Source organism: Peromyscus californicus, unplaced genomic scaffold (assembly GCF_007827085.1).
Source record: "Peromyscus californicus insignis strain IS unplaced genomic scaffold, ASM782708v3 Scaffold_17__1_contigs__length_78620276, whole genome shotgun sequence".
Classification (NCBI taxonomy): Eukaryota; Metazoa; Chordata; class Mammalia; order Rodentia; family Cricetidae; genus Peromyscus; species Peromyscus californicus.
Window position 1 is genome coordinate 76,169,546 of NW_026294469.1, and position 26,346 is coordinate 76,195,891.

Genomic DNA, 26,346 nt, shown 5'->3' on the forward strand with positions numbered 1-26,346 from the left:
ATACTCCAGTAGTGCTATTTTAAAGATCCAGTTACAGTGTAATTGAAATGATGCAAATAGAACTGCAGACTCAAATTCATGTGAAACATTGCATCCATGTGTTTCTTCATTGATACACTTGTGATGTAGTTCCCTCCATTCATGTCTTAAGCCACAGTGACATATCTTTCTGATATTTTCACTCCTCCAATGAAATGTGAATCTTATAACCTTAAAATTCTACAATGAATGATGCTTGTTTATATTATTGCATATCAAATTGCTATCAAGAATTTAATAAACTTAATACCTAGTAATACCAAGAAGAGATGAAAAGTTGAGAAAAATGTCATCACTACATCTGATAAAAGTAAAAGCTTGAGCATTCTATTCAGACTTGTAACTCAACAGTCTGCATATGATCAAAAGCAAACCGGGAAAACTTAGGCATGCCACAAGAAATGTCTCCAATTAATGTGTATGTAAATAAAGTAAAGTGCTGTGGGAAGGTCTGTATGTCAAATGTGTTGCTGATTGGTCAATAAATAAATCACTGATTGGCCAGTGGCCAGGCAGGAAATATAGGCGGGACTAACAGAGAGGAAAAAAGGAGAGAACAGAAAGCTGAATGAAGGAGACACTGCCAGCTGCCGCCATGACAAACAGCATGTGAAGATGCCGGTAAGCCACGAGCCACGTGGCAAGGTATAGATTTATAGAAATGGATTAATTTAAGATATAAGAACAGTTAGCAAGAAGCCTGCCATGGCCATACAGTTTGTAAGCAATATAAGTCTCTGTGTTTATTTGGTTGGGTCTGAGTGGCTGTGGAACTGGCGGGTGAGAGAGATTTGTCCTGACTGTGAGCCAGGCAGGAAAACTCTAGCTACAAATGGCATCCAACGTGGGGCAAGAGTTTCCACCTAAAAACTGAGAAAAAAGATTCTAAAATGGAGCTAAAAACAGCTTCCTAATTGTCTCTCTCAAATGAGCGGCAGTTGCCCCTTTGAGCTACTGGTGGGTTCCTAGCGTGCGCGCTCGACCTGCAGTATGGCGGGAATGACGCCTCTGCAAGTGGCACATTAAGCTGCGTGGTGGATTTAGCCTTTGCTAGTACAAAACAAAAAAAGAGGTTTCTGGGCTGCACGCTGCTTGGATAAAAGCATAGACCCACGATGGCTCCCAGAGCTGGTGGTAAAGTACCACGCCATGTTGGGAAGCTGAGGTGGGTGGAGCCAGCAGCCACAGCTGCTGCAGCTTAAAGCAATAGATTCACAATGAGACAGATTCAGATGTAATAGTTTACAATGTATGTAAAACATACGTAGGCTTGAAAGAGACAAAAAAGGTGATATATACAGTTATAGAAACAAATACATAGTTTTAAAAAATAAAGTCTTTAAAGAGACAGTAAAATTAATATAAAAAATAAGCCACATAAAAATAAATATTACACAGAGAATCTGGATTGTGTTGCCTTTGGGATTTTTAACTGCAAAAAAACATTTGATTGTAAAAGATGTTAAGTTAAACCAATATGTATATTTTAAAGATACCTTGACTTCAAAATTTGGATATAAGGATATGTTGCTTTGGAAAGGAGACTCTGCTTTTGTTCCCACAGAAAGCCAGAGGCTATGGATTTGTTCAAGATTAAGATACATCAGGTTTGACCAGCCAAGACCCCCTGAAAGGTCTCTGATGACACCATGGCCCAGATGATCCAACATCCAGAACTGTTTCAAGGCAACTGGCTCAGACAATATAACCTCATGGACTATTCCATATTCCTAAAATTTTCTTTGTGGCCCCATAAGATACAGCTCCCCCCTTCAGCAAGAAGTAAGAGAAGCTACGCCCAAATTCCCAAATTATATGTAATTTTACTTTGTTAAGGTTAAAACCTTCCTTTTTTAAAAAAAAAAAAAGAAAGAAAAGGGGAAGTGCTGTGGGAAGGTCTGTATGTCAAATGTGTTGCTGATTGGTCAATAAATAAATCACTGATTGGCCAGTGGCCAGGCAGGAAATATAGGCGGGACTAACAGAGAGGAAAAAAGGAGAGAACAGAAAGCTGAGTGAAGGAGACACTGCCAGCTGCCGCCATGACAAACAGCATGTGAAGATGCCGGTAAGCCACGAGCCACGTGGCAAGGTATAGATTTATAAAAAAGGATTAATTTAAGATATAAGAACAGTTAACAAAAAGCCTGCCATGGCCATACAGTTTGTAAGCAATGTAAGTCTCTGTATTTATTTGGTTGGGTCTGAATGGCTGTAGAACTGGCGGGTGAGAGAGATTTGTCCTGACTATGGGCCCGGCAGGAAAACTGTAGCTACATATTATTGATAGAATACTAATGCTATTGATAGGAGTCTTAACTGGGGTCATCCTGTGGATTCCTGTGAGTTTTCCAACCTGCCCAATTTAATTCCTTATGTTCCCAAACATCTACCCCCACCCCAAGTTTACCTAGGAGATCTCTTCTATTTTCCTTTCCAAGGGAAATCCAAGCATCTCTCTTTGGACCTTCCTTGTGCCATGCTTTGTTAACCTCCATGGGAACCCTGCCACTTTCTGAATGGAGACAGAGGAGGGGTGGATAGGGAGCCAGGTAGAAGGGAGGTCAGGGGAGGGAAAGGCAGGAGAGGGAGGAAGGTAAACTTTAGTCAGTATGTAAAATAAACAAAAAATTCTAACACTATAGAGAAAACAGAGGTAAGAAAAAATTACAAGTGGCCAGAATTTTCAAGTTTATAAGATACTTAGTTGAAGTTTTATTAATATTTATCTATGAATTAGTTCTCATTTCTTTGACTTTAGAAAACTCAGTGTTAAAATTACTTGTGTGAATTCGCTCTGCCAATGACTTTGGGGTATCTGGCCTGATAGAGGCATGTTTTTTTCTGGGGACCTGACTGCTTAAAACTGAGGAGGGGGCACTCTCTAGCTCTCTCTTAGGTGGAGACCGAAGGCAATGTGGAGTAGCATGTGTCGATCCCCATCTTTTCTGGGCAAAACAGAAGGACTCTTGCACTGATCTGTCTTATGCTGTATCCATGAGTCTGTTTTCCCAAAGCACCCATTAATAAGTTGATTTATACCATATATACACCCTTTTGGCTCTTGTATCAATTACTTGTTTTAATTATAGGGATATTTCTTATCATAATGGAAGATTATTTTAAATGCTGTTAAGATGCTTTCTTAAATCATAGCAACTTTTGCTAATCTAATGTAAGAGAAGAGATGATTGGATTGTAGACTGCATTAAGCCAAAGATCTCCATAGTGTCTATCTAGATAAAATATGACTCATCTCACTGGATTCATTTCCAGAAACTAAAGCCATAACCTTGTACTCAGGAGTATAGCATTACTTTTTAGGTTACTGAATCTCTTAAACATCAGTCAGCTATGTTCTTGTTTTTCTTTCTACATTCACCTTCTTTAAATGTTAATTTTCATTTAGTTTTTGACAAAATAATTGTTTTTTCATTATTCTAAAAATGATTTTGATTTTTACAATATCATAAGAGGTTCTCTAGGATCCTCAACTTGTTCCAGAATCAGAAGAACCACATCTAACCTAGAACTGATAGGTAGCTTTAGCATGACCACAGTGAAAGAAGAGATGTAGTAAGCCTCTCCACATTCAAAAGGCCAAATCTATACGTCTAGTCTCATATTATCAAACAGAGATGTGAACTAGTTTCATAATCCTGGTTCAGATACAGAGCCCTGTGGGGCATTGGATTCAGCCAGACTACACACTATTCTTATAGTTAACAGTATTCCTTCTGGTCCTCGATAGTCCAGCATCAGATCACTGCATGAAAACTTAAAAAAACTTAGTCGTATTTCTTTTATTGTGCTTCTTGAGATCAAATCTTCCGTGTATCAGTCTGTGTGTGTGTGTGCACGTGCACATGTGTGCCTTTGTGGACTTATGAAAAAAAAAACCAATATTGCTTTGCATTTTACAATTAAAGTGGTCTACCCATCAACAAACCACATAACCCAATTAAAAATGGGCTAAAAATCTAAACAGATAATTCTCAACGGAGGAATTTCAAATGGCTAAGAATCACTTAAAGAGAAGCTAACATCCTTAGACATCAGGGAAATGCAAATCAAAATGACTCTGAGATTCTATCTTATACCTATCAGAATGGCTGAGATCAATAACACAAGTGACAGCTCATGCTAACAAGGATGTAGAACAAGGGGAAGATTCCTCCACTGCTGCTGGGAGTGCAGACTGGTGCAACCACTGTGGAAATCAATATGGCAGTTCCTCAGAAAATTGTGAATTAATCTATCTCAAAACCCAGCTATACCACTCTTGGGCGTATACCCAAAGGACACTCCATCTTACCACAAGGACACTTGCTCAACTATGTTCATAGATGCTTTATTCATTAAAGCCAGAAACTGAAAAAAAAAAAAAAAAAAAGACCTAGATGTCACTCAACCAAAGAACGGATAAAGCAAACATGGTACTTTTACACAATAGGTTATTACTCAGCTGTTAAAACCAATGACATTGGAAATTTGAAGACAAATGGATGGAACTAGAAAAAATCATCCTGAGTGAGATAACTCAGACTCAGAAAGACAAACATGGTATGTATTTATTCACTTATAAGTAGATATTAGCTGTTAAGAAAACGATAATATTGATACAACCCACAGACCCAGAAAGGCTATGTAAAAAGGGAGAGTATAGAGGGGGTGCATGGATCTCCCTGGGAAGGAGAACTAGAATGTATTTGTGGGTGAATTGGGGGTGAGGGGGAATGGTAACAGGAGAGATCAGGTTGGTGGTAGGAAGTAGAACTGGAACAACAACACAGCCACAAAACCTTTGTTCTAAAATCTATCCTGCCTGCTAGATGTGTGGGGGCAATGGAGACACAGATCTTGTGGGAATGGCCAACCAATGACTTCTCTAATTTAAGAGTCACACCACAAAAGGGAGCCCATACTTGAAACTGCCTGGATAGCCAGGAGCAGGAGTCTAGACAGCCCAGAGACCTATGAGAGAAAAAGAAATCAATAAAATTGTTTCTAGTGATATTCTGCAATATTCATAGACAGGAGTCTAACTCAATATTCATCAGAGAGGTTTCCTCTGGTAGCTGATAGGAGCAGATTCAGAGACCCATAGCCAAACATTAGGCACAGAGAGTACCCAAATTGGAGATCTCCATAGGGTCCCTTCCCTTAGAGCTAGAGGAACTCCATGGAAGAGGGAGAGGAGGAATTGTAGGTGCCAGAGGAGTTGAGGACAACAGAAGAACATGACCCACAGAATCAACTAAGATAGAGAAGCAGCAATCACAGATACTTCATAAATCTTCACTAGGTCATCTGCATATATGTCATGGTTGTGTAGTTTGGTGTTCTTGTGAGACTCCTAACAATTTGGGTAGGGATATCTCTGACTCTTTTGCTTGCTGTTGGGACTCTTTTCCTCCTTCTGGGTTGCCTCACCCAGCCCTGATATGAGGGTTTGTGTCTAGTTATGTTATTTCAGGTTGATATCCCCAAGAGGCCCATTGTTTTCTAAAGGAAATTGGAGGAGGAGTGGATCTCAGGGAGAAAGGAGGAGGGGAGGGGAACTGGAAGGAGTGAAGGGAAGGAAAGGGAAACTGTGGTCAGATGTAGTGTATGAGAAAAGAATCAAAAAAAAAGAAGGAAAGAACAAAAATGTCAACATAACTAAAATAAAATGATAAAAAGCGTCTTCAAAACCATCCTCAAGTTCATCTAACCAAAACTATTACTATCTCAGCAAAATTAAAGAAGCCATTTGAGTTCAGTTTCTTATCAGCAGTGCTCTTCTCTGAACGAAGAAGCAGAAGAGAAAACTGTTCATGTCATCACAGATGCAAATTTCATGTGATATAGATAGATGACAGATAGATAGACGATTGATAGATAGATCGATCAATAGATAGATAGATAGATAGATAGATAGATAGATAGATAGATAGATAGATAGATAGATAGATAGATAGATGAGACAGACAGAGAGAGAGAGAGAGAGAATGAGATAAGATGAAATATACCATCAGGAGTGGATGATTATCACCAATTGCCTTTTTACCTCTAATGATGTGCAGTTACGTCAGTATCTGCTCTAGTTTGTTTCTCTGTTCCTGTAATGGAACACTGTAGCAGGGTCCTGTGCTGTTGTTCCCTTTGGGGGCAGGGGCCAAGTAGGCGCAGAGTCAAACCACACAGACTCTGGGAGAATGTGGAAACAACAAGCTCAGTTTATCCATGAAGAGGCAAGCCTTATATACCCTCCACCCCACCCTGGGGGGAGGTCTGATGAATATGTATCTGCTGGTGTGACATGGCTGCCTCTCATTGATCCAGGTCATCTCCAGATCATGTTTCAGCTGCTGTTGCTAAGACCATCAGGCAGACCCAGACTGGCTCTCAGAAAGTATCTTTTTTACTTATTTGGTCCGTCTGGCCCTCAAGCCTGTTAGGGATGAGTCATCCCACAGAACACTGACCAAAATAAACATGGGCAGGAAAGGGTTATTTGGGTTACAGGTTATTGTCTGCTGTCAGGGCAGTTCAAGGCAGAAAACCAAGGCAGAGCTCTAGAGGCAGGAACTGAAGCGGTGGTGGAGGAACACTGCTTACTGGTCACTCCTCTGGGTTGCTCAGCTTGCTTTCTTAATATCCCAAGTATACCTGCCCAGCGGTGGCCTTGCCCACAGCAGCCCAGGCCCTCCCACATTAATCATTAGTTAAGAAAATACTCCACATACCTGCCCACCATCCATTCCAATGGAAACCATTCTTTAATTGAAGTCATTTTAGTTTGTGTTGAGTTGACAAAACACTAACTAGCACTGTATCTAATGTACACACACTGACCCACTACTACTCCAGATGAAAAAGATTGAGCTATGTTACATCACTCTTGTCCAACTTCTGGCTTAGAATGAGACTTACTGGGTTTAAGCTACGCTCACTACTCATCCATGATGTCACTATGGACCTCACCATCCTGAGCTGTGTCTACCACACAAGACAGTTGTTGAATGCTAAGGAATGCTTTTGGCAAGTGTAAGAAAGCAATGTATGTTAGTTATACATGGATCATAAAGAAGAAAACTAAGAATGGCTTTTGGATGCTCTTTGGTGGTATTTGAAGAACCTCCCATTCTGTAAAGGCGAGTAAAGAAAGCCCTTTATAAACGCCTCTAAAAACTGTTTTTCTGCTTACAGTAGAGACAGAATTGTGCTAGTCTACAACAGTAGCTTGAAAACTAATATTCATGTTTCATATTGCTTTTTATCATCTATGCATACACTTCTTTTACTCAAAATAATTCCCCAGAGATTTAACCAAGTTGTTCCAGGGATCAAGATAACACTTAATGTTCTTTACAGAGTAGAGGTCCAGGGTGTGGATGTATCACAGTTTGTCAAAACATTCTCCATTAGAAGGAAACATAGATTGTATCTAGTTGTGCCCATGTTGAATAAAGCTATATTAACATCACTGACATTTTTCACACAAAGACACATTGCTTTTTATATTAACTAGTAGCACATATAGTAAGCATGTGCTTAGTCATATAAGAACACAATAAATTCTCTTTAAACATGGTGGTATGATTTTATATTCAAACCAGCAATGCACAAAAGTTCTTTTATCTCTTCACACCCTCTCCAGCAGTTCTACTGGTTCATTATTGGGCTCCTTTGTGTTTTTCTCCTGGGCTGAAGTTACATTTCCACTCTCATACATTTAAATTATCCAATATTTTCTGATCATGAGAAGTTGGTGTTTTTCAAAAGGAGTGAAAACTACTTGTAAGTGTCCAAATTGATTCATTTGGGTGAGGGTTCTGCACAACAGATTAAGTGTTCTCACTACGTAAAGAAGTATCTCGTTAACTCTATCCATGTTTGTTTTAAAAGTTATATAATAAGGAAGTTAGGAGATCCATAATTATGAAAATATATGCGGGTTATTTCTTAGTACAGCTTGATCATCAATGCAAGAACTGTGTTTAAGCCCCAAAACGAGGCATCTTCGCTTCTTTACTCAGTGTTTGTCAGAGGGTGGCCAGAGAACTTCAAGATGTTTGCCTTTCAAACACCCTTAGAACCTCTTGGTGCAGTCACTATTTTGACTGCCTTTCTTCATCTAGTCCCCCTCCCCACAATCCCAAATACTTAATATTCTGTAAATTTACATATGGGTAAATTTAAGGACAGGATTACTCTCACATAAGCCATTCAATTTGTACAAGTAGTTCTGGTTTTAAAACCTAAAAAAAAAAAAAAAAAAAAGCCCAGGTCATTTAAAATTATATAAGAGGTAGGTATTTATATCTTATAGGAACTTGAAGTCTTGACACATCTTCTCCACATTTCCCATAAGAATATTATCTGTGACTCACTTAAATGTCCAACCCAGAAAATACAGAGAATCTTGTTCCATTGCTGAGATAAACCAACTCATAAAGAAAAATGAGGTAGGGAAGAAACAAAAGAAAGTAGTAGAATGAGGACAAAACAATCAGATTTTTTGTCCATCATCCAAAGTCTCTATTTGCAAGCATTTCTGGATATTTGTGATTTATCTACATTTTAGCTTAACAGAAAATTTCGTGCTTATGTAGGATTTGATTTTACAAATATTCATCTTCCTAAACTCCCACAGGCTAAAATATAAATGCTTGAATTTTTAACTAAAGTTGTTCCTCAACTTATGTGTGTGCCTGTCTACAAACCTGCTTTGTGGCTTTCAAATTTAAAAGAAATGCCTCACTATGTGTAATATGTGGCAAGTTTCCTGGTTCCATGGAACCTTGAAAGTAATATGTGCCTTTCCTTTAGGAGCCAGTTTTCCTTACTCAGAGTTTCATTATAGACAGTGATATTCATACAGACTGGTAAAACTCCTCAGAATAAACTACAACCTTAGAATTGAAGGCACATGATCAGTTGCTAATAGATCTCTCCCTCGATTGATGAGACAAAAACATACTCAAGGATTAATCACAGTTTGATCTTAGCATTACACATCCTGAGATACAGGTGTACTGAATTATCATTCTAAGTCATTGAACATCAGACTGGCATCATATCAGCAGTCACATGACCATCTATAGTATCAACATGTATTAGAAAAGGCTTAAAAATGACAACTAGAAACATGTGCATATCTTTATTACCAAACATGTGGCAAAACCCCCCAGTTCATTCTCCCTAATTGTAAATATAGAATATAATATTTTATAAATATTTTGTTGTAAATGATTACAGCAGGGAGAGAGAAAGATAAGCAGAGATGAAATAAAAAATAGTTGCCAACTGAATATATTTCAAAAGTTATTCATATTAGAGAACTGGAGATACTTCCAGGGGGCTTACACAGAGGATGTGTTGGAAATTAAGAAAGGATTCCATTTTTATTTCTTCACACATGTGAATGAAGCAAAAAGAAGGTAGGAATAATATTTAAAATTGTAGTAATAATATTCTGTATCCTGACTGTCTCAGCAAGATTGTGTCAGCAAAGGATATCTCATTTCTGAAGGTGTAAATTATTAAAATTATGTAAAAATTATGGTTTGGATTATTTCTATGAACAAATACACAGAGCACACATTTTCATATGTAAGTAGGTAGAAATCCTAATAGTGAAATTAGTACAATGTCTTTTAAAGTAAGAGTATGTTTCTGTTCTCTAACATTCTTTACTCGCACGAACCATAATAAAAGGGGTAAGCATCTCTAAAGAGTATTGAGGGTCAACTGCAATAAATATGAAGAACATGTTTAGAAATAAAATTGTTTTACAGATGTCCCTGGGACACAGCCAGTCCCCAGAAACCCCCACCCAAGTCTACAGATGTCATAAAGACCACTGTGAATTGATTAAGAGAAATAATGTTTCTTTCCAAAGTAAGCTATTTCTTAGATTGTTCTCTATATCAAATGGAAATGCAAAATTATTTAAAGTCTTTCTGGGATTCCTGAATGTGTGAAAGAGTGGGTCTCTGATTCTGTGCCTTCTCTTGGAGGTCTTTTTCTTCTCTTGGCTTGTCCTGTCCAACTTTGTTGTGATGGATTTGTTTTGTCCTATGTTTTATTTTACTGTTTTGCTGTAAAAAAAAAAAAAAGAATAGGAAAAAATTAAACCCTAAAAATAAAGTTTAAAAACTTAAAAAAGCAAGAAGATAAAAAAAGGCCAATGAGTCTTTGCTGGTTGACACGTTTGCAGGTGTGGAAATAGAATTTGAAAGCTTGGACTTTATGAGGAAAAGGAGTCTAAAACCAAACATGAAGGTATAATGTATGGAACTGCATGCCATTTGCATTTTCTTCCATTTTATGACCATCTCAGTCACCATTTGCTGTGATTATTGTTGTACTGAAAGGTTCAATGAGAAAATATGAAAGTGCTGTAGTTGTGAGCAAAAAGTGAAAATACACAACTTTAAAAAGTATTAAAAGGAATAGCATAGTGTACATTAGACATTCTGTTCTAAAATCTAGAAATCTGTGTCTCATATATTTTCAATATTTAGCATTGTTTATTTTGTTTTGTTTTTGAGAGTCCAGTAAATTAGTTTTAACTTTGATAGGGAAATAGTGAATGTTTTGCCTTTCTCTTCACTTAGGAGGCCAATGGTTTTATTTATATTCATCACTCATCCAAAGTTATATAAATTAACCTGAATTTTAAATATAACCAATAATTCTTGGCAGAGTTTTGACATACAGTTCTTTGAATTTTATTTGAATTATTTTGTTGTCCATCTAGTGTCTTATTTCAGAGATGAAGTTAGCTAATTTAATCATTGAATTTCCTGAGTGCTGAAATAATGTCTTATTTTTTATTACATTGCAAAAACGATTGAACTATAAGCAACGTATGAAAATATGATAGCTGGGATATAAGATTGGAGGAGAGAGTGTGTGTTTGAAGTCTATTCTTCATGTAGTGGATCTCAAATACATGAATAAAGTAGTCACCACTGGGGAATGTGTCCTATTCTCCACAGTAGTGAAAAACTTAGATTTACTGTCCAAAAGCTTTATCAGACATTTTTGTGTATTTTTCCAGGTGCCTACTGCCTGTGAGCTCTAAGTTGACAGGGCGACAAGTATGATGTGACATGACAAAGTGATGGATTGAGGCCAGAGCAGAGACAGTGATAAATCAAGGCCTTTCCCTGTAATCTTTATGTCTTTTAAAACTCACAAGGTTCTAACAAAGATTCAAAATACAACAACTCTTACAAAACCCTGCCCTGAGCAATGTTCTGGGCTATGGCAAAGTATTCCAAATCTTTTTGTAGCGTTAAATTGTTAAGCTTATTAGGTTTTGATATCTGACATAGTTGGATTTGGAACACACACACACACACATACACACACACACACACACACACACACACACACACACACACACACACACAAATGCTAACAGAAAAGAAAGCAGTACATTTTAGGAAGTGACTTTATTGTTTTCATTACAATAGAATTTTTGTCTTATGAGGAGTGGCGTCTGTTAAGAGTGTTGAGAAAAATGAGAATAACTTGAGAAATTATAAGGTAAAAATAGAAATGTGATTGTGACATTATTTCCTCCAAAGTTAAAAATACTTTACTTAAATGAAAACCTTTCATTTTAGAACTTCCATGATTATGATAAATTTCAGGCAATAAATATGTAAAAAAGTTATCAAAGAGTTTTGTTTTGCTATTTTCTGTAATGAGAATAGAACGGTTAATTGAATTTCAAAAACCTAAAAAGTGGAAAAATAAATTTTTCAGTAAGATGTTCCACTTTTTAGGTTTTTGAAATTCAATTAACCGTTCTATTCTCATTTTGGCCGGGCGGTGGTGGCGCACGCCTTTAATCCCAGCACTCGGGAGGCAGAGCCAGGCGGATCTCTGTGAGTTCGAGGCCAGCCTGGTCTCCAAAGCGAGTTCCAGGAAAGGCGCAAAGCTACACAGAGAAACCCTGTCTCGAAAAACCAAAAAAAAAAAATGTAAAAAAAAATTAATTTTGAAAATCTATAGCATATAGACAGAGTAATATTCAAAAAAATCTTTGTGATGTTTGAATTTTACTTTTATTATAAGTGCTTTTGTAAAGCAGATGCAGTTTGAAAGACACATCAGTGTTCTAGAGTGTAGAAGCAAAAATTAAATGTGGTTATCAAATAGAAAAGCAGAATTATACTTCATATATGATGTTATATATGAATGAGAGATAAAAGAAGGAAAGTTGAGGAAATTCCATATAAAATGTGACAACTATAAAGAACATGAATTCTAGAATCTTTACTGACAAAATTGATTAGTTTATATGTTTTCATATATATATGCTCACACGTATGTATTAGCCTAATAAATGATATTAAAACAGGTAATTAATGAGAAATACGGGTTTAGGCACCACTTTTAAAGGGTTTTATAATTTGTATATTTTCACATGAGATCTTTATTAAGTCTGTGACGTCAGAACAAACTTAAGATCATGGACTATTTTTAAGTTGAACTGAGAATTTCACTTCTTATCATATCATGTATTGACAAAAAATTAAATAAATGTGATAATTTTAATTTTTCTGAAAATTGTTCTTATTTCTAATTTTAAATGTATAAAATATACACATGTAATAAATTATATCTATTTAATTAACAAGTGTTTTAATAGCTGATTTTTATCATTTTAATTAGTGTGGTACTAAGAATTGAACTCTAGGCTTAACACATTTCCTCTCCCATCCCCCCCCAGCTATAAAATCAACAGTGTGTTATTTAATTCAACTTGTTCATATAGATACATAACACATAGATAGTTAAACCCTTTCAAGAATGTATAAAATGAAATTTATGTAAGTTGTTCTTTTAATATTGAATCATGTACCCTCAAGGTAATTATACTCTCTAGATAAAATTTAGAAATTGTTTAGAATATCAAAATTGATATTCATCACATGAGAATAGTCCCTTATTTATATTTAAAGTCATTAAGAATACAAAATAAACTAAGATTTGTATTAACCCTCCAGTTATATACATCAGGAGCACAAGTTGACATGCCAGACTGAGTAGGAGACTCCTCTTGCCTCCAGGGTCCACAAAGAACTCATGAAACCCCTAACTATGCTTATCATAAACTCACAACTACACAGAGACATCAGACATTATCATACTGTCTGACGTTTACAACCCGAAATGTAACATACAAATGCCAGAGGATACTTGGTTTAAAATAGTAGAAAAAAGAGTCCACAGAAAAGAAATATGCTCTAGAGACTTCACTGAAAGATCTGCAGATGTAGAGAACAAGGAACTAAGCCATTATATTTAATTCCAAGATTTTGAGGAATCAAAAGATTGACCGCACAACACACTGCCCTTGTTCATAACAAATCTGAGCAGTTGGCTAATTGCACCAAGGAAAAGAAGTAGAGAATTATTCTCTTACTAATACTAAAACAACAAAATATCCCAGTAGTATCTCTGAATGACCAAAAGAGAATCATGAGATAAGAAGAGGCTTAAGAAAAAAAGATCTTTTAAGTATCCTAACTATAGCTGCAACAATAGATAAAGTTGGAATAAATACTGGAAAAGGGTGGGGATGGAGAGATGGCTCAGCATTTGTCAAAACTTGCTACTCTTGAATATGACCAGGTTCAGTTCCTAGCACCATATGATACCTCACAACCACCTTTAATTCCAGTTGCAGGTGACTTGATCTTCTCAGGAATAGAATGCTTGTGGTACATATGATATATGTAGGCAAAACACTGCATATACATGAAATAAATATAAAATAATAATACTTTTAAAAGGTGTCAAAACTGAAACTATGATGTCTAAATAAATATATTTAAATATTGGTATATAAGAAATTGTGGCACAAACATAAGTTGAAAGTAATGATAAAAAGAGATGGGTGAATACTTACCTTGTTCATGTGATCAAATATCTGATACAAAGTGACTTGAGGTAGAAAGTTTATTTTAACTTACAGTTTGGGGAATGCTGCACATCATGATGTGGAAGGCATAGCAGTAGGAGCTTGAACGACTGAACACATTTCATTCACTGTAAGGGAACATCAAAATCAGAGGAGATTATGCCATCTCTAAATGACTCACTTTCTCCACCAAAGCAGGCTCCGCCTCCTAAAGTTCTACAACCTGCCAAAGCAGTGTTACCACCTGGGAACCAATCAGTCAAACAGGTAAACCTTGGAGGACATTTTACATTAAAAAAAAAAAACCCACAACAATGGAGAAAGATGAAATTTAATATTCTGAGGGAATTCTGTAATGAAATAAAAATAACCATAGCTTAGTAGGTACATATGCAATAAATCATCTGGTAGGCATGTGATATGTTGAACTTTGTTCACTGAAGGCCAAATACAAAGCACAAACAAGGTAAAAATAAGGCTATGGCACTCACATGAGCATGAAAAGGGGTATTTGTGAGAAGAAAAATCATACCAAAACCATCATTGCAAGACCCAAATAAAACAGTGGGGAAAAAAGCAAGAATAAGAGAAAGTTTTACAAAGGTTTCTTTCTCACAAAATCAACAAGTGAGAAAAACACGTTTCCACAGGAAAAGTAACCCATGCAAGCAGTGAGGTAGCGGTATATGATTTTTTTTTCCAGACAGAATACTTCCTTTCTCCTGACACTTCCTCGTCTGATTCAATATCCTGGCACATCTAAAGACTTGTTTAATATTCAGCAGTCCTACACTATTAATTTCCAGCCACAAAACCTTTGCCAAAGATCTTTGTCCATCATTATGAAAATGTTTTCTAGGCCAAATACTGGCTTCAAAGTCACTGTCAAAATATTGTTACCGAAGCGCATATAGTCTGTTAGAAATATTTCCTAATATAAGCATTTTAAGCTGTATTATTTTCGATCACATATCTTATAGAAGAAATATGCTACAAAAAAAGGTTATCTAAAACTTCGTGTAACTGTGACATATAGACATAATATGATTTTGTGGAATTTTTTCTACTAATTTGCAAAACAAATTCTAGAAAAAGTATGGATCATACTTAGGAAAAGGTTTCAATATAAACAGTTTTGGGGATGTATAGATAGATGGTTAAAAATATATTGGAATTCATGGTTGGGTGGGTAAATGCTTAGATGGATAGAAGAAAGGACTGATAAATAGGTGGTTGAATGAATAGCTAGGTGGACAAACAGATAAATGATGTATTATATCATAATAATATCATATAGCTATTTGCTTGTGGGTATGCTTGAAGCTTAGTGCTGAAAAGAGAAAAACTGACCTAGTACGTTGTGTTCCACAAGTTTCCCTGTCTTACCTCCTGCTCATTCTTCCTTATGTATGAAGAAGTGGGATTTGTTGGGGATGGTGTCAGAAGGTCCCTGTGGTACCTGATAGACTCTAATTCAGAATGTTCTTTGAAGTTCAGTGCCAGAGCTCTTGGTGGGTGTCCTCATAAATATCTTCAGTGACCTCTTGACCAGCCTAGTGATCTCAGTGACACTCTGCACACTTCTTTTTCTCCAGCACCTTCAGCATTCAGAATATGGAAGAAGACTATCTTCTTAGAGTGAAATATGCCTTCACTTCTAATTAAGACCATCAGCAAATAACATAAAAAAAGACAAAGACATTTGGTATACCCCAAAATGACATGTCGCTACAAAGTGCAAAGACTTCCAAGGGAGGTCCAGGTATCAGTAGTCTCCTGTAGAAGGTGGAGAAGTTGTATTATGTGAAATTCCATTTATTCTTTATGTTCCCACCTACATAATATGTTCCTGCCAATATAATAATAGTATCGAAAAATATTTCAGATGTTAAAAGTGACAAAGCTATTCATACAATAGTATGAGTAAAAATTGAGCTCATATAGGAAAATGTTTGATATATTTATTACCCCAATAATTTGTGAATATATGAATATTTATACCAGCATGCTGATTTCCACAATCTAGTGTCATAATTATATAAATATAATTTTTTTAGTTTCAATGAAATTTTATGAGGACACTGACATTGCAAAGAAATTCCAGTTTCCAAAATATCCAACCAAGTCATAGAGGTAGTTAACTGTGTAGAGAGTGGGGATAATGTGGACCCATTGCCAAATGACCTTGGACTAATTCTAGTCCCATTAACAGCTATGCATTATTCTCATCTATATTTGACCTAACATGATTGTGACTATGGCATGATATCTTTGGGTTATGTCAACAGATTGCGAGCTTCCAAAACCCAAAGGCTAAAGAATGTTGTCAAATGGCATCTCAAACTTACAGCTGCTGTTTCCTCACTTCCCTGTAAACTGGCTGATATCCCCATCAGTGCCTTTAAAATGCATTTTGATTACATCTTTCTTTTATGTTGTAAATAAAACAACTTCATGAAACATTGGAATATGATATTTGGAATACCCCAAGAATATGTTTCTAAGCCATGTTCACTTACACATCAGTTTCTAGGTGTAAGTATTCCTGTCCCATCTGCCTGCTTCCAAATAACCAGCAGCTGCTTCCCAAATAACTGGCAGCCACTTCCCAAATAACTGACTCAGAAACTTAATGTAAATTATAAGTGCTCAGCCAATAGCTCAGGCTTTTTACTACCTAATTCTTACATTTAAATTAATTCATATTTCTTATATATGCTTTGCCACGTGGCTCATGGCTTGTTACTTCATTTTCTACATGTCCTGCTTCTTCATCGGGTGGCTGGCATCTCTTCTGATTCCAACCTTTTTCTTGCCATCATTCTCCTAGTTTTGTTGTCCCACCTATTATTTCTTCCTATTAGCCAATCAGCTTTTTTTTAAAATTAATCCAAATGACAAATCTTCACAGTGTACAAAAGGATTATTCCACAGCATTTCCCCCTTTTGTCTATTTAAAAAGGAAGGTTTTAACTTTACCATAGTAAGATTATATACAACAAAACAATTATTAAGTAAGAATTACAATTACAATATCCAGTCCATCAAAATTAGGGAAAATATTTTATTAATTATGTTATTGTTTCAAATGTAAAGTTTGAAAACCTAATTTACTTTTTATCATAACTAAGGAAAACTTTAGCTGTTACTATTTAGTCTTCAATACCATCAAAGACCCCAAAAGGGTGAAATGTTACCTAATGACAGGGACATCCAGCTGCCTGGACACTCACCCTAGGTTCTTCTGTAACATTGGGACATCCATCTTTGGCCCACAGACCTAGTATTTCTGACAGACTTTTCTGAGAAGCAGGGAATTTTGAAGGACTGTCCTCCTTTGTCTTAGCAAAGTTTGGTAGTAACTTTCTTTTGCATCCTGCTGGTCCAGTTTGGATAGTAAATGTTAGCAATTGAGGCAAGGGCAGTTTCTTTGCCCAAATAGCTAGCTTTTGCCATGAAAAAAAGCAAACTTCATATGGAGTTTCCTCGATGCCCATTATCATCTACGAAGTAAATTGGAGAAAACATGTCTCATTGTCATGAAAAACCTTAGGCTATTAAACATATTAAATGTCACATTCTGTTGGTCTTTGAAGTGTTTGAAGACCCTCTATGTATCTAAATATATCTGTGTATGACCTTGAAAACATACCTAACATGTCTATAAGTTTGAATATTATAGATGACTATTAATCTGTATTTCTTAATTACATATTAGATTTTTAAGTGAGCTAATAAACATAATAAAGCAAACAAGAGTAGAAATATAGACTGTGCATTGTACACTAGTCAGCTAAAGATAATTTTTTGTTATGTGTTTGAGCAGGTAAAATATACATCATGTGTCTTGTAGTTCTTCTACGTTTATTTCTTTATGTTTGTAGTCAGGATTTCAGGGGGTCTTCCTTGATAAGATCTTATAACATGAATCTTAACAGTTCTTATTAATAAGATCAAACCTGAGCCAGGTATCGGGGTGAATACTGGAAGATCAGAGAGACAGAACGAGCCACAGCTGCCTCACCTCGCCGGATCCTCAGCTGGTCTTGTTTCCTCAGACTGGAGGCCTCTGAGTCCTCATCCAGAATGGGTCTCAGCTGAACTGCTTCTCGAAAGCCTGAAGCTTAACCAGCTAAAAACTTCTAGTTTCTGGTCCTCATGCCTTATATATCTTTCTGCTTTCTACCACCACTCCCTGGGATTAAAGGCGTGAGTCACCATGCTTGGCTATATCCTTGAATACATGGATTTCTGCCTCTGGAATGCTAGGATTAAATATGTGTGCTACCACTGCCTATCCTCATATTTAATATTGTGGCTGTTCTGTCTCTGACCCCAGATAAGTTTATTAGGATACATAATATTTTGGGGAACACAATACCACCACAAGATCTGATTTTTTTTTTAAACTTTGAATGAATCCAAGCCTTTTATTTTCTTTGAAAATAAAAACAGAAACTCTTTCCCAAAGTAACATATCTTTTGACTTCCATTTTGAATCCAAGACATTTTTAAAATATATATGTTGGTTTAATCCAACAGAATTTACAATCAAATGTCTATTAGCAGCTATTGATTCTTCCTCTGCAGTCAAAAAATTTAAAGACAAATAATTACATACAATATCCAGACTCTGTATATTTTTCATCTTTATGTGGCTTCTTATGTTTCTTATTACTCTATTCCTTTTTTGAGGACTTTATAATTTTTAAATTATTTGTCAATCTATGACTGTCTCTATCCTTCTTCTTTTCTCTCCCAAGCTTATGTATATTTTTAAGCACACTGTAACCCATTTAGGTTTTTTTTTTCCCCATCTAAATCTGTCTTTACTGTGTACCTGAAATCCTTTTCTGTCTGCGTGAACAAAACTCCAAACCTGCCATGCAGTGTGCTGGCAGAGCTTGCCCTGGTAGCTTAAGCCCACAGGGAGCAGCTGAGACACACCTCTCTGTACCACCATCCATGTAAGAGACTGCAGGAACCCGCCATGTGACTTAGCTCATGGCATAGTGGCAGCTGCCAGGAGATGTCTCCAGTACTGTGGCTGACATGAGGGACAGGAGACTGAGAAGCCAAATTTGGTTCCATTTTTGTGTATTTAGAACATTTTATAAGCTTTTTAGGTCTTATGTGGATCTACACTGGATGTTGAGCACCATTTTTAGGTGGAGTTTTGCTGTCCTGCCTCCCTGCTCCCAAATAACCAACTCAGAGGCTTAATACTAATTACAAATGCTTGGCCAATAATTGCTCAGGCTTATTATTAACTAGCTCTTATATATTAAGTTAACCCATATTCCTTATTTACGCTCTGTCTTGCAGCAGTACCTTTAATAACTTGGCACGTTCATCTCTGTGTCTGACTGGCAACCCCAGACTCTGCCTTTTTTTTCTCCCAGCATTCTCTGTTTCAGGCTGTCTCACTCAATCTCTTTCTGCCCAGCTATCAGTTAATCAATCAGCTTTTTTATTAGCAATGAGAGCAATACATATTTACAGTGTACAAAGATTGTTCCACAGCATCCCTTCAGAATAAACTCTCTTGTAGACTTATGAGATGTGTGGACACTATCTACATTCAAAAGCGGTTTTAAGCTTCTGACATTTGTAAATGTCCATTTTGCTTTTCTAGGTTGCAGTATACATAGCCATTGAGTTAATATGCAAAACAGGGCAAGGAAAAAATAGATTATGGAAACCTTAATGACAAGTTATTGATTATATGATTTTCTGATCATTAATTTTTCTGAACATCATTTTTTAACTCTGTAAAATAGTAGCTAATAATATTTGCCTTTGAGATATTTATTCAACAGCAATTAGTGTCTCTATTAAAGTGCCTAGAAGATACCGTATAAAGCCTCAGATTTCAGGTGTTTGCCAGTTTTCCATGACTCATTTTTATGGCTATTTCAGAACACAAGCACAAAGCAGAAATGGGTTTGTCCTGTGTAAGGGACAATATGCCAAGACACATGAATAGAATGAGATTCTGTAAGTGTAGAAGCTAGAAAAAATGAGGATCCAAGAGCTACATAGTGTATTACTTTAGAGGAACAGATAAAGGTGTTTAGCTTAATTAACTCTTCATGAAATAGAAAACCACCAGAGAATTTTAAACACAGCAAGGATCTAATCTAACACACATTTAACAAGGCTTCTCTGGCTTCTATATGCAAATTAAATTCTTGGCTTAGCAAGTTAGGAAGCTTATAAAGTTGTCTAAGAACTAGAGAAGAAGCTACTGGGGTTGGGAGCATACAAGCTGGAAGATAGGAGCTGAAGGAGAAGAAACAGGAGAGAGTATCAACAGAAACAAAGTATATTTAAATAATAAAGAAACCTAATACATCGACTAAATTTGCCCATGCATTAGGTTTTCATGAACAAAGCACACAGGAGAAATATGTCATACTTGACAATTGAAAAGTGCTTTTGAAATACTGGATTCCCATGAACTGAGAAAGAGGAATCTGAAGATTATATTCTAAAGCTAAAAGTCTTTTGGAGAATATTTTTTTTCAAAAGATACTTATAACTAGAACACACACACACACACACACACACACACACACACACACACACAACACACACTGAGAGAGAGAGACAGAGAGAAGGAAACTTCACTAACTCTTTTGAGATCTCAAATATACTGCCAACTGCTTTTGTTTAATATAAATTGGTGTTTGATGATGCCTCAATGCCATAAATTTCAAACTTTGACTAAAATGTAGCTTCCTACACCTTCCAAGGGTTCAGAGAACAGCTTTCAGAACATGTACTTTGATCTCTCACAGTCTATACAACAAGACGTGTAAACTGCTCCGATCCCACAACAGCGTTTTGATCCATTCTCAGGTCACAGTGGTTTATTTCATTGACGTGAACAGCTTTGGTTATTGTTCTTCCTTGATAGTGAGGAAAAAAGATTCCGTGCTGGCTGGACTGAGATACCACAAAGAGGACAAACACAGAATCAATGTTGCTGTTTTGTTCACTGGGGCAGGCAGGAAAAGACCCTGAGCTCTGACTCTGCAAAGCCACACAGTCACTGCCACCATGAGTGTCACCAGCAGGGACTTTCCACGTGAGGTAAAAATGCACAATCTGTTGGCTAGCCCGCTTGTTGGCTAGCCCGCTTGTTGGCTCGCCACGGGACTGAAGGAGCTCTCCTGCGTCTACTGCCTACACTGGTGTTGCACACTTCCTCACCACATACTACGCATGGTTCAGTGTCACGTGACTGTCTCAAACGTCAAGGATCTCTTTAAAGAATTCTCAGTATAAATAGTGGTTCATTCAGATGAACAAAAAGGAGAAGCCCTGAAAAGGCTAATTCCTTTCCTAGCTAAAAGAGGATACACATAAAAGTGAGGTGACCTGATTTAAATGAACTCAAACATATCTTACGTTTGTGTGGATGTTGAGTATGTGAGTGTCTGTGTACGTGAGTGTTTATGTGTGGAGATGGAGGTCTGTGTGCATCTAGTCTGTTGTTCCCTGGAAAGGTTAATTGCATTTTCCCAGTGATAATTTAATACTCCTCTCTGCAGAGGACTCACTGGCTTCTTCTGCTACTTTCTGTTTTCCCTGCTCCCACCTTCTAGCCCTCTCTTGGGAAATCTTGAAGACCTGTTGATTAACATTTTTTTTTTTTTTTTTTTTTTTTTTTTTTTTTGGTTTTTCGAGACAGGGTTTCTCTGTGTAGCTTTGCGCCTTTCCTGGTTGATTAACATTTTTATTTTCTGTTACAGTATGTGCCTTAAGAATGTGTGGGCCATATAAACAAACCTCAAAAATAAATCCAAAAGTTATTTAATTATATTTTTGTTTAAAATTAAACTAAATACTAAAACAGAATTTTTTTTTAAAGTATCAGAAAATGCCACTAAAAAGTTTCTTTGGTCCTTATTTGATCATTGGTTTAAATAAAAAGAAAGGAACTCATATATATGATGTTAATGGTCTTTAAAATTAGCTTATGATTCCTGGGTTTTATAAATTAAATTATTATAGAAAATTGTATAGGTCATATAATAGTCCTGCAAAAATTACATTCATTTTTGGACAAATCACAAGTAACTTATAAAGGCATTAGGAATGTTGTGATCTTCCACATTTTATTATACGAAGAAGTCAATGTCAATGTGAAATTTTAGTTTATTCAATATTGAGGTCAAACTTCATGCCTTCTGGTTTCTTATGACTTACCAGGAGTAAAGGAAAGTTGTCAACTGTTTTGCAAGAAGTTCAGATTTTAAAATATGCAAAGCTGGGGAATCTCAAGGAATCCTCACTTGGTGTGCTTCCTTCCTTGAAGACACCCCCCGATTCCAGCAATTCAATAGCGGGGCTTCCAGCCTCAGAGCAGGCATTGTGCACATGATTCTGTGGAATACAAGAAACTATCAATCCAGAGAGTTGGGCAGGTGATGGTGCTCTGGGCAAAGTTCTTCCTATTATGTACATGGCCCTGAGTTCACTGTTCAGTACAACAGTCAATCAATCAACCCTATAGCCAAGGGAGGAGAACCTAGAGTGAGCTTGTGAATCCTCAAGCATGAGCTAAGTATGTTCTCTCAATGTAGAGCACTGGAAAGGAGTGTGCTACATGTATAGATCACTAAGCACTGGAAACGTTCATGGTGTTTTGTAGATATAGCTGATCAACCACAGATTTGAGCACAGTCTCCTAACAGCCCTGCTAAGGGCTGAGCTATGACCATGTGGCCAAAACCTTTACCCTGAATTACTTTCCTCACATACACACTCTTTAATAGTTCAAGTTCCTAAGGTAAATTTTATTTTAATCAGGAGGCTATTTATTATACAAATTTTTGGGACATTTTATAAAAGTTAGGGGGAAAAAAGCAGACTTCTATTTAGACAAAGATCATTCTTTATACAGTGATATTTCTATAAAGGTTCTATAAGTAAAAATTTAATCAAGTTGTTTTCTAAGTATTTTTGTAATCAGTTCTTACACTATAATTATTAAGGACAATGTGCTCAACTCAAATATATTTCCTAATCATTAATTAAATTTTAGACAACAGGATGATGTTAAATTGAGTAATTTTGGCTTCCTGGGCAATATCAAAATAGGAAAAGAAAACAAAATATTTGACCACTAACACTAGTTTTTATATACTTTTATTTAAAACAAATTATAATTTGAAAAATAAACTTTTGGGAGATTTCATATATTTAATAAATTTATTTAATATATTTAGGATATACAGCAGGATGCTATGAGTTTATGTAATAAAATTGTTGTTACAGCTAAACAAATTAACATATCAATCACTTGTCAAAGTTACTCATCTCCCAACACTTGGCAAGAGAAAATATATATTAGACAAAAATCCCAAATCCTCAATAATAGCAATTAGTAATTACAACCCTCATGTTTCATGCTTTAAGTTTGACTTGTTCATTCTGTAAAGTAGACACTCTGCATCCTCATATACAAGACAATATTATTTAACATTGCCAGTGAAGTGAATTCTGCCATTTGCCACATATGGATGAATCACCATGGCATTATGATAAATGAAATATTCCATACACAGAAAAAGAAGCATTGTATAGCTTCCCATATATGCAGAGTGAAAAAGAAAATAGAATAGTCAAATGTCTAAAATTGAACTTAAAATAATGTTTACCATTGTCAAAATGATTCCATATTTATATCCATACATGCAAACAAACATATATGTGTTCAAGCATATAAATACACATATGTATGTTGTATCCAATATAATATATATTCCTTGTGTTTCAACTTATTGAGATGAGAAATGTTATATAACCTAACATATGCATTAATATGTTGAAAGTGCTCAAACAGTTAATTATACTAAAGGTTAAAACTAAAGATTTATTACCAACTCTGGTTCTATGCAATCTAAATGTAATTTTGTGTGTATGATTTTAAATTATGTTTAATACTGTAAATATTTTCATAATATAAAATAATAGAATGCATCCAAAACAAATGTAGGAAAAGTTTAAACAACAAAAACACTGTTTTCAGACAAATTATGGGGTAGATATTGTTGCACTCAAAACAAGGAAAGTTTCTAAATATTTTACTCCAAAATATTACAGAGTAATATACAGAGTAAATAAAAGTTTTATCTATGAATTACCATGCTTCCTACTAGGCAAAAAAGTTCCTATTTTATGAGAAAGTCAAGTGTTGAATAATTAGTGTTTTAGTTTTTCAGTAACATTTTCTTAACAATTATAATCCATTTACCTAACTTTGTTCCTTGAATATGTTTTCCAAAATCAGACTCATTCTTTCTCCATTCAGTTATTTTAGCTGTTTACTAAATATTCTACTACCAATAAGTTTTAATGAACTAAGTTTTTCCCTATGCCTAAGCTACTGAATAGTTCAATAAATGTCTTCAATAAAGCCCAAACTATTCAAATACATGTGCATTAAACACCAAGACCAAAGCTTCATGGTCAGACTAAGGAGCAGGAAGGGCTGGGAACAAAAATGGATCATGATCTCACACACTTAGCAGGTATTTCTCACTCACCTGAGACTAATTTCTCTGTGGCCAGAGCACTCCAGTTGAGCCCTTGGACAACTGATCTTAACTAAGAGGAACACCCCACGTAAGACTTGAAATATTTCTGGAATGATCTTGCACTCCTAACAGGTTACAAAGTCTTGGTGATCGAATATGCACCTTTCAGTCTCATCACCTTCATTAATGATCTTGGCTACAATCTCTGTAATTCATCAACATGTCAGAAATCTGTATTGGGATTTTGTGATGGATCCAGTTCCACACAGGTAAGTCCAAATCACTGAAAATCATTTGGAATACTGAACAGTGATGTTGTCTTATGGTGCATCTCTGAAATCTTCCTCTTTCAAATACACAAATATTAAAGTAAAATCAGTAAATAAATACTAACCTGTGATAGAGTTAACCATTTGATGATTTTAATTAACTAAATTGTTATGTACATTTGTGGATATCTGCCAAGGAAGAGTGTCGTGAAACATCATCTTTCAAAAACTCCATGTATTGAAGGGGGTAGCAGAACATATCTGTGTTCCCAGTCGTTGGGAGGTGGGGGAATAAAAACTTGAAAAACAAACAAAACCACACACAAAAACAATCAGTTCTTCTACTGAGTCTTTTTTGTTTTTTTCTGTTTTTTGTTTTGTTTTGTTTTGTTTTGTTTTTTTGAGAGAGGGTTTCTCTGTGTAGCTTTGGATCTGTCTTGGAACTCTATCTGTAGACCAGGCTGTCTGCGAACTCATAGAAATCCACCTGTCTCTGCCTCCCGAATGCTGGGATTAAAGGCATTCACCACCACTGCTCAGCTCTACTCAGTCTTAACTTCCTTCTAGTAGTTCTTATGATTGATGTCACAAAGCCTTTATACTTAATATCCATCCGACTGATAACAGAGAGTGGAGAACATATTGATCACAGTGCATCTCTTTAACCACACAGAACCATGGAAAATGTTAGAAAATTAGGTCATCAGGGCTTTTCTCAATGTTTAACCTTTATGGAGAAAATTTTAACCTACAATGTATTTTGAACTAAGATAAATGACCAATTTCTCCTCCAAGTCAAAGTAGGCAAATTTATATCATCTGTCATGTATTTATGTTTTGCATATCACACTGTGAAAATACTGAGGCATTAAAATGTAGCAACATATAGTGAGAAGGACCAACAATAAAACCAGATTTTGAAAAAATAAAAGATGTATAATTTCACCAGACAAAAAAGTATAAATAGATCAGGGAAAATGTAAAGTGATATCGTCACACTGACTGCTTACTCTTCATGTTTGAGTAAGTGAGGGGACTAATGTGATAATAAAAAGAATCCTGTTGTGCAATCAGAAATTTAGCAAAATTTGCGAAGAGGACATAAATCTGATTGAGATTGAAAAGAATAAAAGTGATGTTTTAAGGAAAATTATTGAAATTAGAGCTGCCTAAGGCAGGGTTAATATTTTCTATTCTCATAAAAGAGATCTAGGGTATAAAGGGCAAAATAAAAAGGTTGTCTTAAGTAAAATCATCCCATTAATGTCACTGTGCAGCCTTTTTCTTCCCGCATTAAGTCTGTAAGAGTAATTAGGAACTTGAAGAATGATATTTAAGACAAAGATTACATCATCTTTTTGCAATATTAAAGTTGTGCCATTGGCCAAGTCCCTTAATAACAACTTCTCTTTCTTTTGAAATTGTCAACCAGAATCAAAGCTATGAAGTAAAACCAAGGATAAAAATAGTGTTTTCTATTATTCAGTTATCCATTGCTATTCCAACCTCAACACCGCATATCAACTCTTAGCTGTATTTTACTGAACAGCATTCAATATGAATA